The sequence below is a fragment of the Podarcis melisellensis genome, assembly GCF_964234715.1.
Source record: "Podarcis melisellensis genome assembly, chromosome: 4".
NCBI lineage: Eukaryota > Metazoa > Chordata > Lepidosauria > Squamata > Lacertidae > Podarcis > Podarcis melisellensis.
This window is the reverse complement of record NC_138531.1, coordinates 85,454,598-85,467,837: the sequence shown is the minus strand read 5'-3', so window position 1 is coordinate 85,467,837 and position 13,240 is coordinate 85,454,598.

Sequence of the window (13,240 nt, the reverse complement as noted above, 5' to 3'; positions counted from 1 at the left end):
GCTTTGAGTCTGGAACAAGAAGATCCATTTGTATGGAAGTGGTAGGCTGCATTAGTTGGCCTGGGAAAGTCTGTATGGGTGGTCATATTAAAGAAGAAGCATTTGTTTATCCAAGACAGTTGTTTACAATGGATGTCTTTCCCTCTTAAGTTTTATATGCAAACTCAAAGCCCATGGGTGAGTATCAGCTTGCTGTTTTTCATTCTAGAGGCCCTGATCTGTTAGTGTTTTTAATTTTTACAAAACTGTCAGGTTTAGAGCTGAAGACAGAATTTTTCCTGTTATGGATTTATTATTGGAGTGGTTGCATCTATAATTATTTTGCTGTAACAACAAATTTTCATTTGTTTCATTTTCCCATTTACTCTGGTTCAGGTTTAGTTTGGGATGTAGGTGGTGCTGTGGGTTAAACCACAGAGCCTAGGACTTGCCGATCAGAAGGTCAGCGGTTCGAATCCCCGCAACGGGGTGAGCGCCCGTTGCTCAGTCCCTGCTCCTGCCAAACTAGCAGTTCGAAAGCACGTCAAAGTGCAAGTAGATAAACAGGTACCGCTCTGGCGGGAAGGTAAACGGCATTTCCGTGCACTGCTCTGGTTCGCCAGAAGCGGCTTAGTCATGCTGGCCACATGACCCGGAAGCTGTACGCCAGCTCCCTTGGCCAATAAAGTGAGATGAGCGCTGCAGCCCCAGAGTCGGCCACGACTGGACCTAATGGTCAGGGGACCCTTTACCTTTACCTTTAAGGTGAGATTGCTTAAAAATCATATAGATAGATACCCAAAAGCAAGAGTTCTATCTAAACAGTTAGGACTAACATTGAATATAACCCTTAGTGCCTGGCAGCCTATTTAATTTTGGTGTTTCAGGACCAGAGAGGAAGGCAGATAGCTAGCTAGACATATCAGATAGCAGTTACAGCAAGGTATTTATTTGCCTTTTCTGTAGCGGCTCCCCCTTTGTGAAATGCTCTCCCCAGGGAGGCTCACCTGGCACCTTCATTACAGTGGTACCTCGGGTTACAGACGCTTCAGGTTACAGAATCCGGTAACCCAGAAACAGTACCTCAGGTTAAGAACTTTGCTTCAGGATGAGAACAGAAATCGTGCTCCGGTGGTGCGGCAGCAGCAGGAGGCCCCATTAGCTAAAGTGGTACCTCAGGTTAAGAACGGTTTCAGGTTAAGAACGGACCTCCGGAACGAATTAAGTACTTAACCTGAGGTACCACTGTACATATCTTTAGACACCAGGTAAAATGTTTCTCTTTAAACCCACCTTTGGCTGATTAACACTCCATGTCCTTTTAAATATTTTTTTGGGGGGGGGTATTGGTTTGTTTTTGTTCTTGCTGTTGTTTTTATATATTTTGTGTTCCCATTTTGTATTATTATATTATGAACCACCCTGTGATCTTCAGATGTAGGGTGCTATACAAATTTAATTTAATTTAATTTAATTTAATTTAAAACAACAACAATAGCAGGTAGACAAAGTAAAAGGCAGGATTGTGTCCAGATGAGATCAACCTTTATCAAGACTCACACAACCACCTATGGAGGGTGGAGGGCCATACATTTAAAGCACATTACTTTCCCCAAAGCATCCTGGGAATCATAGTTTGTTAAGGGTGCTGGGAGTTGTAGTTCTGTGAGGGGGAGACTACAGTTCCCAGAATTCTGTGTTGGATGTGCTTTGAAGGAACAGTGTGGATCTTCAGTTGCCGAAGCAAGTTGTACCCCCATCGGGAGACCTGCCTTAGAATTTGAGAATCAGATGGACCAGGGGTTAATTGACTCCTTTCCATCATACAGATAAAGACTGATATTATGTTTTGGGAACTGCAAAGTGTCAAAGGCTTTAAATCCTACTGATAGTTTGGCTCCATATTACATTCCCCCCCCCCCGCCTTCCTATTGGTGTGTTCTTTTTATATAGAAGCTTGATTTATCTAGAAGTCCAAAACTGTTCCTAAATTATTTTTAGCTCTGCTATCACAAAAAACAGTTGCTATATCGGTCCTACCATATCTACTGTTAGTGAAATAAATCATCCCTCCTTTACTCCATGTGGCTTTTGATGGATAGAAGTGGTCAGATTGTGCCTCTCTCACGGTTACTCCCTGAGATATATCTTTTGGCTACATACGGCAACTTCTGATGTGTTTATATATTAACAAGGTTTTAGAGCAATTCGTCTGATATTATTTCCCTGTTTATATTTAAACCTGGGTGCTAACATTTTAAAAACCCACATGGAATCAGAAAACATATATGGTGTGATGGCAATTTGATGCTACGGAGATGTCTTCTATGTATCAAGTCAAAGTGAAATAATCTTAGACCATGATAAAATGATATTTAATTTTAAAAGTATTCAGGGTTGCACAAAGCACTAAATTAAAGTCACCTAGCAGTGTGTGTGTTCTCCATTTTGTATGTTGCTGTGTATTTGGAGAAGTGCTTAGTTGCAGTCACTTGGGACTAATTTCTTTATGGAAGAGTTCTAGTTGTTATGTAACCTAAGCCTGTCTTCAGGTATATGTCTGAGGTCCTGAATGAATCTGTGAGTAAACTACTTTTATATTAACGTTAATCAGATTCTTGGGTTTATTCTTTTTAAAAGGGATTAGAAGGTATTTTACCAGGAAGGAATCTTTAACAGTAAGACTCAGATGAGTCAGCAACAAGCTGATCGCTGTGTAATTTAAAAAGGGGGATGTTTGGAACTCTGCGAGAATATGGAACTTGCTAGCGCAAGTTAGGAAGGATATCATTAAATAATATATCCTCTCCTGCCTCCCTAATCATCCCCACACACATAAGCAAGTTGCGGGTGACTTTCCCCCGCAATAGATGGTGGCCTCTGTTGCACAATGAATTCCTACTAAAGCAAATGTTGCGCTGGATCCCTCTGAACCAGTGTTTCTCAACCTGTGGGGCCCCAGATGATGTTGGACTACAACTCCCATCATGCCTAGATGTTGTTGGACTACAACTCCCATCATGCCTAGCCAGCGTCAGGGATGATGGGAGTTGTAGTCCAACAACATCTGGGGACCCACAGGTTGAAAACCGCTGCGTCTGAACCATCAGATTAGGAACTGCACAATGGATCTTCCTGACCCCCTCCCCAACTGTTCCCTCCACCCTCATGAGACCCCTAGATCTGTTCTAGGGGGTCCCCCCAACCCTCTGGAGCAGTTTGACAGTGGGAGCAAAAGAAGAGGAGAGGGTGGAGAAATTCTATTTCGCGGCCAAAACACCTTTGTTTAGTTGCCACCACCTTTCGTATGTTTTTTATGGTGTTGTATGTTTTAGGCAAGGCCCTATTCACGCTAATGGAGCAGACTCCACTGTCTGAATCCCTGTGCTATATATTCAGGGAAATGTGAATATATAGACACGCTTATATATTTATTATATAATATTATATAATAATTATACACACACATATCTTTATATAGACATCTATATATAATATATATAGAAATGTGAATATAACAGACACATCATGCCCAGAATGCAGTTTATTTTGAAAACAGGGCATCAGTCCTGCAAAAACAAGTCTCTGAAAACTCAATTAGAAAGCTAAATAGGAAGACATGCAATTTCTTGTTTCAGAGTTGTCACACAATGCCACTGCTCTCTCTCTTAAAGAATAAATCAATCTGGCAGCATATTCCACGACAGAGTTTTCAAAAGCTTTCAGACAGAGCGGGGAGAAATGAGTGATACAGTATCATTTATATAACGTCTTCATATTATGTGTTTAGAGACCTGAAATCCCGACTTCCGCCATGATTCAGTAGAATTGCAACATCACAATAACCCAGACATACCTAAATTGTGGCATGGAAAGATTGAGCTCTGACGGTGACATATTGGCACTTGACATAACCCTCTCTTTATTTCAGAAAGCGGAGGTTGCCATGCACTTCCAAGAAGATGCATTCCGTCCCTGATTTCTGAGCAAGCGTGTGTGTGTCAAATATTATTGGTTATATAAAAAAAAAAACCCATCCAGGTTCGTTTCCTGGAATTCTCCTTCCCCAACGGAGAGTATGAAACGCTTGACATTGTAAAAGTTAATGAACAGCGGAGGACAGAAACAGGAAATTAATTTTGATCTTGTAATTTTTCAGTATGTCAGCAACCTAGATTCTGAGAAAAAATGGGGAAGGGGGGGAATCAATTCAAGTAATGCCACCTGTCTCAAACAATTTGTTATAGGAGATGGACATGGATATAAGCACTTCACAATTTTTTTGAGGAGGCGGTTGCGTTAGAGTCTGAAGATCTGCGTCACATACCCTACTCTCCCCAACGACCCGAATCAGCCACTTCATTCATTTCAATGAAGAAATGCAGACAGCTTTTTGGTCCTTCTAGCTCAATACTACACTGACCGGCAGTGTCTCTCCAGGATTTCAGGCAAGATCTCATGCCTACCTGGAGCTGCCAAGGATTGAACTTCCTGCATGTAGACATTGAATTCTCCCTGCTCTGGCGGAGAAGGAAGGGGATACAGTATCTCCCTCTCCCACCAGCCTCTCCTGGCCATATGTCTTTAGGGTTTTTAAAAATCCTAATTAAACATTAGCTCTGCCCCACAAACTAACTTGGGACTGGATCTGACGTAGGGTAGGTGGTCCCCAGGGTGAGTCAGCATGATTTGGGAGGTCTGGGTTGGAGCAGGAGTATACAGCCCTAATGCCCACAAGGGGTTAGTATTGTTTGGAAGAACAATACTTAAGGTGTATCTGCATAATATTAATCTGAATGCAAGGGGATCACAGTTTAAATACTCCAACACTGTATCCACTACCACCCATGGGATACTCAGAGAAAGGTTCTCAGCACCCCAAGATGCTTTCTAGAGCTCAGCACTTTGCTGAGTGCATCCCTCTGGGTGATTGAGCCTGGAAAACAGCTAGAAAATATACGGAAAGGGTTGGTGGGTAGACTCTAAACAAACTGCAAACTGAGAGCATGAGCATTCCTCAAATCTGAAGCAGTGCTCCTGATATGATGACAATCAGCCCTTTGCCAGTTTGTGATGCTCATTAGCAGACCAATTCACGCTCTTAACAATATAGATGGATTTTAGCCCAGAATACCAGCGAGGCTTTGAAGCTCAATTGGCCATCTGATAATTGCCCATGTGGACACAATATACTCACAGGCAGAATGGTGACACCGGTATTTATAAAATGGGAATGCCAATAAACAATGAAGTAAAGAAAACAGTCAATATTTGGGATGTACTCAGCAAAGATTGTTGGTCTTTTTAGCTTGACATTAATACCAGTTTGAGAACCAGTGTGGAATAGCAGAGGCAGACATCACAGTCTCAGTTTCCTATCCACAATTAGAAGACAGCAAACATGACATCGGCTGGGGGCCAAACATGGCATCTTTTGCAGATATTAATAATACGCAGTTTGAAGCAATCGGATACATAAAAACTGACTCTTTTTGAAATAAAAATGGTCTAGGCCAATAAATAGGATTCAGAGCTTACTAACCAGAGCTTCTTCAAATCAGGTAGAAAAACAAATCCATGGTACATCCAAATCATTCCATAAGACATGTGCTTGTCCAAGCATATGCTCAGCATCTTCTTAGAAATAATAATAATAATAATTTATTTGTACCCCGCCCATCTGGCTGGGTTTCCCCAGCCACTCTGGGCGGCTTCCACAAAGACCAAAAATACACTAAGATGTCACACATTAAAAACTTCCCTGATCAGGGCTGCCTTAAGATGTCTTCTGAATGTCAGGTAGTTGTTGTTCTCTTTGACATCTGATGGGAGGGCGTTCCACAGGGCGGGCGCTACTACCAAGAAGGCCCTCTGCCTGGTTCCCTGTAGCTTTGCTTCTCACAATGAGGGACCCGCCAGAAGGCCCTCGGCGCTGGACCTCAGCGTCTGGGCAGAATGATGGGGGTGGAGCCGTTCCTTCAGGTATCCTGGGCTGAGGCCATTTAGGGCTTTAAAGGTCAACACCAACACTTTGAAACGTACTGGGAGCCAATGTAGGTCTTTCAAGACTGGTGTTATGTGGTCTCGGCGGCCGCCCCCAGTCACCAGTCTAGCTGCCGCATTCTGGAGTAATTGTAGTTTCCGGGTCACCTTCAAAGGTAGCCCCATGTAGAGCGCACTGCAGTAGTCCAAGCGGGAGATACCTAGAGCATGCACCACTCTGGCAAGACAGTCCGCGGGCAGGTATAATAAGAATCGTAAAACATGGAAATGAGTGCTAGGCTTTCTCTAGTGACTGCTAGTTTTCCAGAAGTGGCTTATGTGAAAGACCACACAAATTGTGGAAATTTTGGGGAAACAGAATAAAGTGTTGTCTGAATGCAGCCATTGTTTGTGGTGGCTGACTCATCCGTCTCATGTCTCCAGCCTGTGATCCTATAAGGCAAAAACGTTCATGGAAATTTGGCCAGAAGTAGCAATGGTTAGTATTATCTCTTTTCCCAACAGAGAGCTTAGCTGCTACCAACTCTCAGGGAGCAAGACAGTTCAGACAAGACATCCATTTGCACATAAAATAATTACACGATTCAACCAGCCATTTTGAAAGCTTTATTACATTGTGCCTTTCTAATAAAGATCAGATTGACTATCATTTTGTACTAATTGTGAGCAATTATTGGATATATCGAACGTGTTCTGCATATAAATCTACCATGGTATGTGGTTTGCTCAAAGTGTAGAAATTACCAGTAATGCACATAATAGTAGCAATCTGATTTTCATTAGACTCTAATATTTGGGTTGGGCTTTTTGGCTTTTTTAATGGAAAAGTACCCCAGCCTTGGGAAACTGAAAGCTTTCCCATGGAATCGCATTGAGTGCTACTGAAACCGCACACCGTGCCGAACTGGAGAAAATCTGTTTTCTCCAGTAACTTCCCCAAATTTGTGAACTGTATCCGCAGACCTTAAAACATCCTCCAGACTCTCGTGGTCACTAAAGTGTGTGTTTCGTGAGGTTTTCTGTTATTATTTAATTTTATAAAGTATATAAAACAGAACAATTATAATAACAGACAAAAGTTAAAAGATGAAAAACAAACTCTGAAACAGACAAGTAGACTGAGTACATAGTTGCACATGAGTTCAAATAACAAAGTCAATCAAAGTCAAAGACTATCAGTGTGATCACATCATCAAGTATGGTTTCAGATTTGCCAAGGTTATCTCAAAAATGATGATATAAATAAACAAATTTAAAAATTGTCCAACACAGCGACCTACTTGAATCAGAAACGATGGTTCTGCTGTATAGGTCATAAAGGAATGCCAAATCATTCAAAAAGTGTCTGGAGGGTCTGGTCCTTATTGAAATCTCAAATTATATGTGATTTCTCCATTATACAGTAGCTATATTCCAGAGTGAGTGATACTAAGCATCTAGTTTTGAGGCATCTAATCATAGCCTGCATTTTTATCAAGGCTTATATTTTGATCAGGATCTGTATTTTAAAATGAGCTTAAAGATTTTCAAATGTTTTATGCCAGGCAGAAGACCAGCTGCCTAAGTACTTTGGCAAGATGTTTATCCTCCTGGACAAGGGGGCCCCCTGATTTATAGCAGAAAACAATTCTCAAAGTCGTAAAAAGGGAATTACAGGCTGAGAGCAAGGTTACACTGACCCTACAAATTAAGAGTTGGTAAATAGTAAAATGAGCCATATCTTCCTAAGGTTAAAAGGCCAAGAGCAAATGGAAAAGCAGCTGGCTTGGCTGGAGAATGGGGTGTAAACAGAAGAAGAGGTTTCTTCCTATTTTATTTTGAGACTGTAAACTGTTCCTTTATACTTTGAGAAGGTTTATTCTTCTAAAAGGCTACCTATGATAATGTATTAAATATATTGGCTTAAATGTAATTATGCAAAGGATCTAGAAAGAAAGAAATGTTAAATTCTTATTTCATAGAGTCATATTGCTGTAGGAGACCAGAGGGGCAAACGAGCCCAGCCCCCTGCCAGACAGGAGACGCCATCGAGCACTCCTGATATATGGTTGTCAGGCCTTTGTTTAAAGACCTCCAAAAGAAGGAGATCTTTCAATGATAAACTCAAGATCTCTGACATCTGTTTAAGATAAAAAATTAAAACTATTAACCATCTGTTTTGGAGGGCAATAGGGCAAGGAGGGCAAGAGGTGAGCTGGTAATTAAGGTTCCTTGTTGAGACAAATGTAAGATATATGACTACTTATTTGTCATTTATAGATAGAAGAATATATAGCTTTTGTCTCCCATAAAAGGTAATATGAAATGGGTGTATCTTTTAGGATTGGTTCTAGCAAACAGCCAATGGGAATTTCAACCAGGCTGATTGGACAGAGGCAGCCAAAGGAGGAGCAAGGAGGCTGGGTTAAGGAAATATAAGTGCTGGCCATAATGGCAGGAGCCCAGGCCAGAGCTTGGTAACCATATACCACTGTGCCTCTCATTTATTTGTCTGACAAATAAATTATTATTTTAATTTCTCTATTGCTGCGTTGAATATTTCATTCCAGCTAAGCGTTAACCACAAGCAGGGTGCTACATTTTAAGATTTTGGGCTGTTTTCCAGTGAGTTACAATTACTATTCATGCATATATAAGACCAGTTCTTCTGTAATAAAATTGTGGGTGCCAGAGTTTGTGGGTGCAAAATATCCATAATCCCTGGATTTAGTAAATATTAGAATTTAATCAGTGCTTGGAGTATTGCAATGGGCTGCCAGGCACTGGATTTAGCAAAGTGCTAAAATACAGGCCAAACCCATTTCTCCATTCAGGAAATCGCCTTGGAGAAGAACCATAGGGGAGGTGAAGAGCCACTAAGGAAGCCATTAAGAAGGCATTGGCTTTGCCATGGAGCCCCTCCTTCCACTGAGAGATTGTGGGCAGAGATAAGGCAGAGTCGGGTTTAGGATTGCAGTGGTGAATATGTGACCTAGGTAAAAGAGGTTGCAATCTGTTAAATGTGGCAAGCTGGAGCAGAGAGCCATGGCTGATTTCTGCTGGCATGCGGCTGTGAGGAAAGCAAGAACCTCTTGGGGTGTTAATGCTCTGAACCCCTCCATCATAGGCTCAGGTTGAATATATGTATACATAAACCATATATCATAAAGACACCACAATCTCTACTGTGCCTCATTTCCAGAGGACACATGAACCCTGGGTAAGGAGCTGGACCCCTGAGTGCACTTCTACACGTTCTGTGATCAGAGATGCATTGCATCCCTCCACTAAACATACACAGGATAGGAATCCACAAAGGCTTCATCATCCAGAGCTAGGACTGGATGAGGACAGCCTTTGCTCTCATCCCAACAGAGTTTCCAAGTGTTGCAACATTAGCCTACAGGAGCCAGTGTCAACCATTCACTTATATGAATAGTTGTACCATGTGACACAATGTTTCCTGCTCCATATAGCTCCCACGTCTGAGCATCAATCCTACATGGCCAGTCTAGAAAGCCTTAGCTCCTCGTCCGCCTCACCCTACCCCTAGTTCTGTTACTCAGAGTCTCACCAGAATGTGACACAGAGTTTTGAATGATGCCTCTTCAAAAGAGGGGGAGGTGATAAACATACTGCTTCTCTTGAGATGAATAGCTTCCTTTTTTGACAGACATATTTGACAGTCCCTTTCTCCATCTGTTCCTCCTTCCATGTCCATCTCAAGGTGCCAATCTTTGGGGCAGTTCGAGCCCAGATTTCAATTTCCAATTCAAATTAACCCATACAGTCATAAAGCCATTTGGTCTGTCGTGATTACACTAATTAAACTGGCAAACGAAAGGGGCTTTTTTGTAGTAGCGTTTGTAAGCTACCCTTTTCATCCACGGTGGCTCCGGGCTCTGCTTTCTACTTGTGTAAGCTACCTTTTTAATGACTTAGCTGTGAACTCTTCCCTGGGGGAAAATATCCCAGAGTCCTTTGCTTAGTGTGTACCTTGGACTCAGCTACATTAATCAAAAGAACAGTGATTAGATGCATTATAAACATGGAACACCAGATGGTGCCAGAGAGCAAAGAAAAATTATATGCAATTTTCCATAGTTGTTGTTTTTTTAACTTTTGTTATAACGATCTAATTTCTGACTTATTTATAGTGTTTTCCCCCTGTGTGTAGATCTACCCCAAGTGCTCTGTGCCTACTTACACTCTTGCCCACTGGTCTTCAGATGCTGGGTCAGTACCCACAAAGTGGGTTGCCACAGGAACACTAGCACCATGCAATTATGTGGTAAAAAAACAAGAAATGAATGCTGGTGGGTCCTGGGTTTGAAAAGGTCAAAGATACCTGCTCCAGCCTAATATCTTCCCATTCTCACTCCTATGGCAGCAAATGGATTATCTGCTGGAGGTTCCAAACATTTGTAAAGTTTTCAGACTCTCAGAAATATATGCTGATTCACGTGCACATACATTAATCGAGAGCAATTGATAATACGTCACTTGATGGCTCACAGCTGAATGCACAAATTGTCTCCATTTGAAAGTAGCGTCAATAAGCTACAGAGTTTTGTAGTTTCGTTCCCTAATGAGAGTCTGGTTCATCTCATCATTGGCAGCAGTCTGTCTTGGGAGACAATGGCGTATGCCTTCAGGAGTGAGGTCAAGCTGTTGGAAGGTTGCAGTGCTTGCTGTGGCTGTGGAGAATGATACGGGAGAGATATGTTTTGTTGCAGGTGGGGCAGATGAAGGTGTCTGGTTGTGCTGCTGCAGATGCACCATGGTGTTCCTTCTCTCTGCGCTCCTCCCAGCGCCCATTCCTCCTCTGTTCACTGCTACAAATGCACAACCTGACAGTCTGTCTCCAGGCCCTGTGGTCGTCTGCAAGGAATTCCCACAAGGCAGGGTTGATGTCGCCAGCCTTCATGTCATGTTTGCAGGCAACTTTGGAATGCAGAGCCAATGGGCCTGCTGCCTAAAGTCAGCTCCCTGTAGCGCACATCCTTGGGGATCCTGCCGTCTTCCATTCTGCGGACGTGACCAAGCCAGTGTAGAGGTTTCCTGAGTCAGGAGTACGAACATGCTAGGGATGTAGGCTTGGGAAAGCACATCTTTGTTTGAAACTCTGTCCTGCCATGTTCTTTATGGAAGCGAGTTGTGGGCAACTGACAACTCGGCCTGTGCACTAGCCAGACATTGTGAAAATAAAGACCTTTGGAGATCCATTCATGGATCTTCCACGTAACATACAACTCAGCTCAGCTGAGTCATTCTCAGGTCGCTCTATTTCTCTAGAGAACTCTGTGTTCCACCAAATGCTAAATGGCAGAAATTGTTGGTGGTGACTTAAATATTAACTCTGCAGCTGCTGTCCTAAATGTATTTACCCGATAAATCTAAGGCTGAACTGTGGAACTTGCTGCTTTCTTGGCATCAAGCGTAGAATAAGCAAAAGTCAGGAAGGGCAATCCAAACTATAGGAAGACAGGATAATTTACATTGGTGTAAATTACACCAGTGTAACTTAACCCAGATTCCAAACTCTGTTCAGGAGAGGGGCTGCCCAAGGCTGGGAAAGGAAAAAGCAAGCCTTTAAAATATAGAGTTTGACTTACACCACCTATTTTGCCAATGGAATGGCTTTTGGAACAGGAATAAGTCCACTCTACCCAATGACCCTCCCAGGCATGCCCCTTTTCCAGGACATGCTCCAGGTTCAACCAGCTGAAGCCCAGCTAATTATTTTTATTTTTATTATTTTTATTTTTATTATTTTTATTTTTATTATTTTTATTTTATTATTATTATTATTATTATTATTATTATTATTATTACTACTACTACTACTACTACTATTAATTATTTATACCCCACCCATCTGGCTGGGTTTCCCCAGCCACACTGGGCGGCTTCCAACAAAATATTAAAATACAATAGTCTGTTAAACATTAAAAGCTTCTCTAACCAGGGCTGCCTTCAAATGTCTTCTAAAAGTCTGGTAGATGTTTTTCTCTTTGACATCTGGTGGGACGGGCGCCACTACCGAGAAGGCCCTCTGCCTGTTTCCCTGTAACCTGGCTTCTTGCAGCGAGGGAACCGCCAGAAGGCCCTCGGCGCTAGACCTCAGTGTCCTGGCTGAATGATGAGGGTGGAGACGTTCCTTCAGGTATACTGGACCAAGGCCGTTTAGCTGGGATGGGGAACTTACGCTGTTGTAACTTTGACTGAGGTGGAACGAGGGACTTCAGCTGGAGATCTGCCAATTCCAGCTCCACTCATCCCCACAGATCTTGGGTTTGGGCTTCTCCCGAACTCTCCTGAAATTCTATTATTGTGGTCATTAATACTGCACATATGAAAGCAACAGGATGAATAAAAAGTGAATCCTCTTGAAAAAAAATTGTCCAGTCCAAAAAAATATGGTTCATAAGATTTACTAACAGAACTTGTTCCAAAACAGACACTCCAAACAATAATGCTACAACCAACTAGTTGCATAATACCTCTTCATTAGCACATACCCTTTCTTCTCTGGTGCTTCAAAGAGAGAACAAATACTAATTCACACAAAATGGAGATTTGCAACTGAATACCTTTCTCATGTGATCTAAGTTAAACACCACATGAGAGCTAGTGGAGATACACCAACAGCTAATTATTAATCTGTTAGGCACTCTGACAGCTTTAGTATAACTCAATGGAATTTTTCAGCATTAAACCTCTAGCAATGCTCAGAGTTATTTTCCATTTCAATGTACAATTAAACATTTATACTTAACACCTATTTGGTTTAAAATATTGCCTGTTCAGAATCACAGCACCTAGCAGTTACATCACAAAACACAGCTATTGCAATTTTGTGCAATTTGATGAAATCAGTGCCTTGGGGATTTCATTTCCATTTCATGGTGTAATCACTAGGGTGATTTAATTAATCTATGGCTACCCACTTAACACTGAAGACATGGTATTGCAAAAGAGATTTGTTATTGTCTACATTATCTCCTGGACAATCAGAACTGCATTTATACTACTTCCATGAGAAAGGAAAACACAGGCTTCTCTAAAACTGTTTTCAAGTCGTTACCACAGAAATTCTGATGGTAATCTCCTAAACCTAAAGGTCATTGTATGAGTATATCCTAATATAGTGTAACATTTCAAATATCCCCATGCAATTAAAATAATATTTTACAGGGCCTAAAAGGGTCTATCTTTTCCTCCTCCTGAATCACTGTCTAAAAACTGAGAGGATGGAAAGGCAACTGTTTACCTCAGG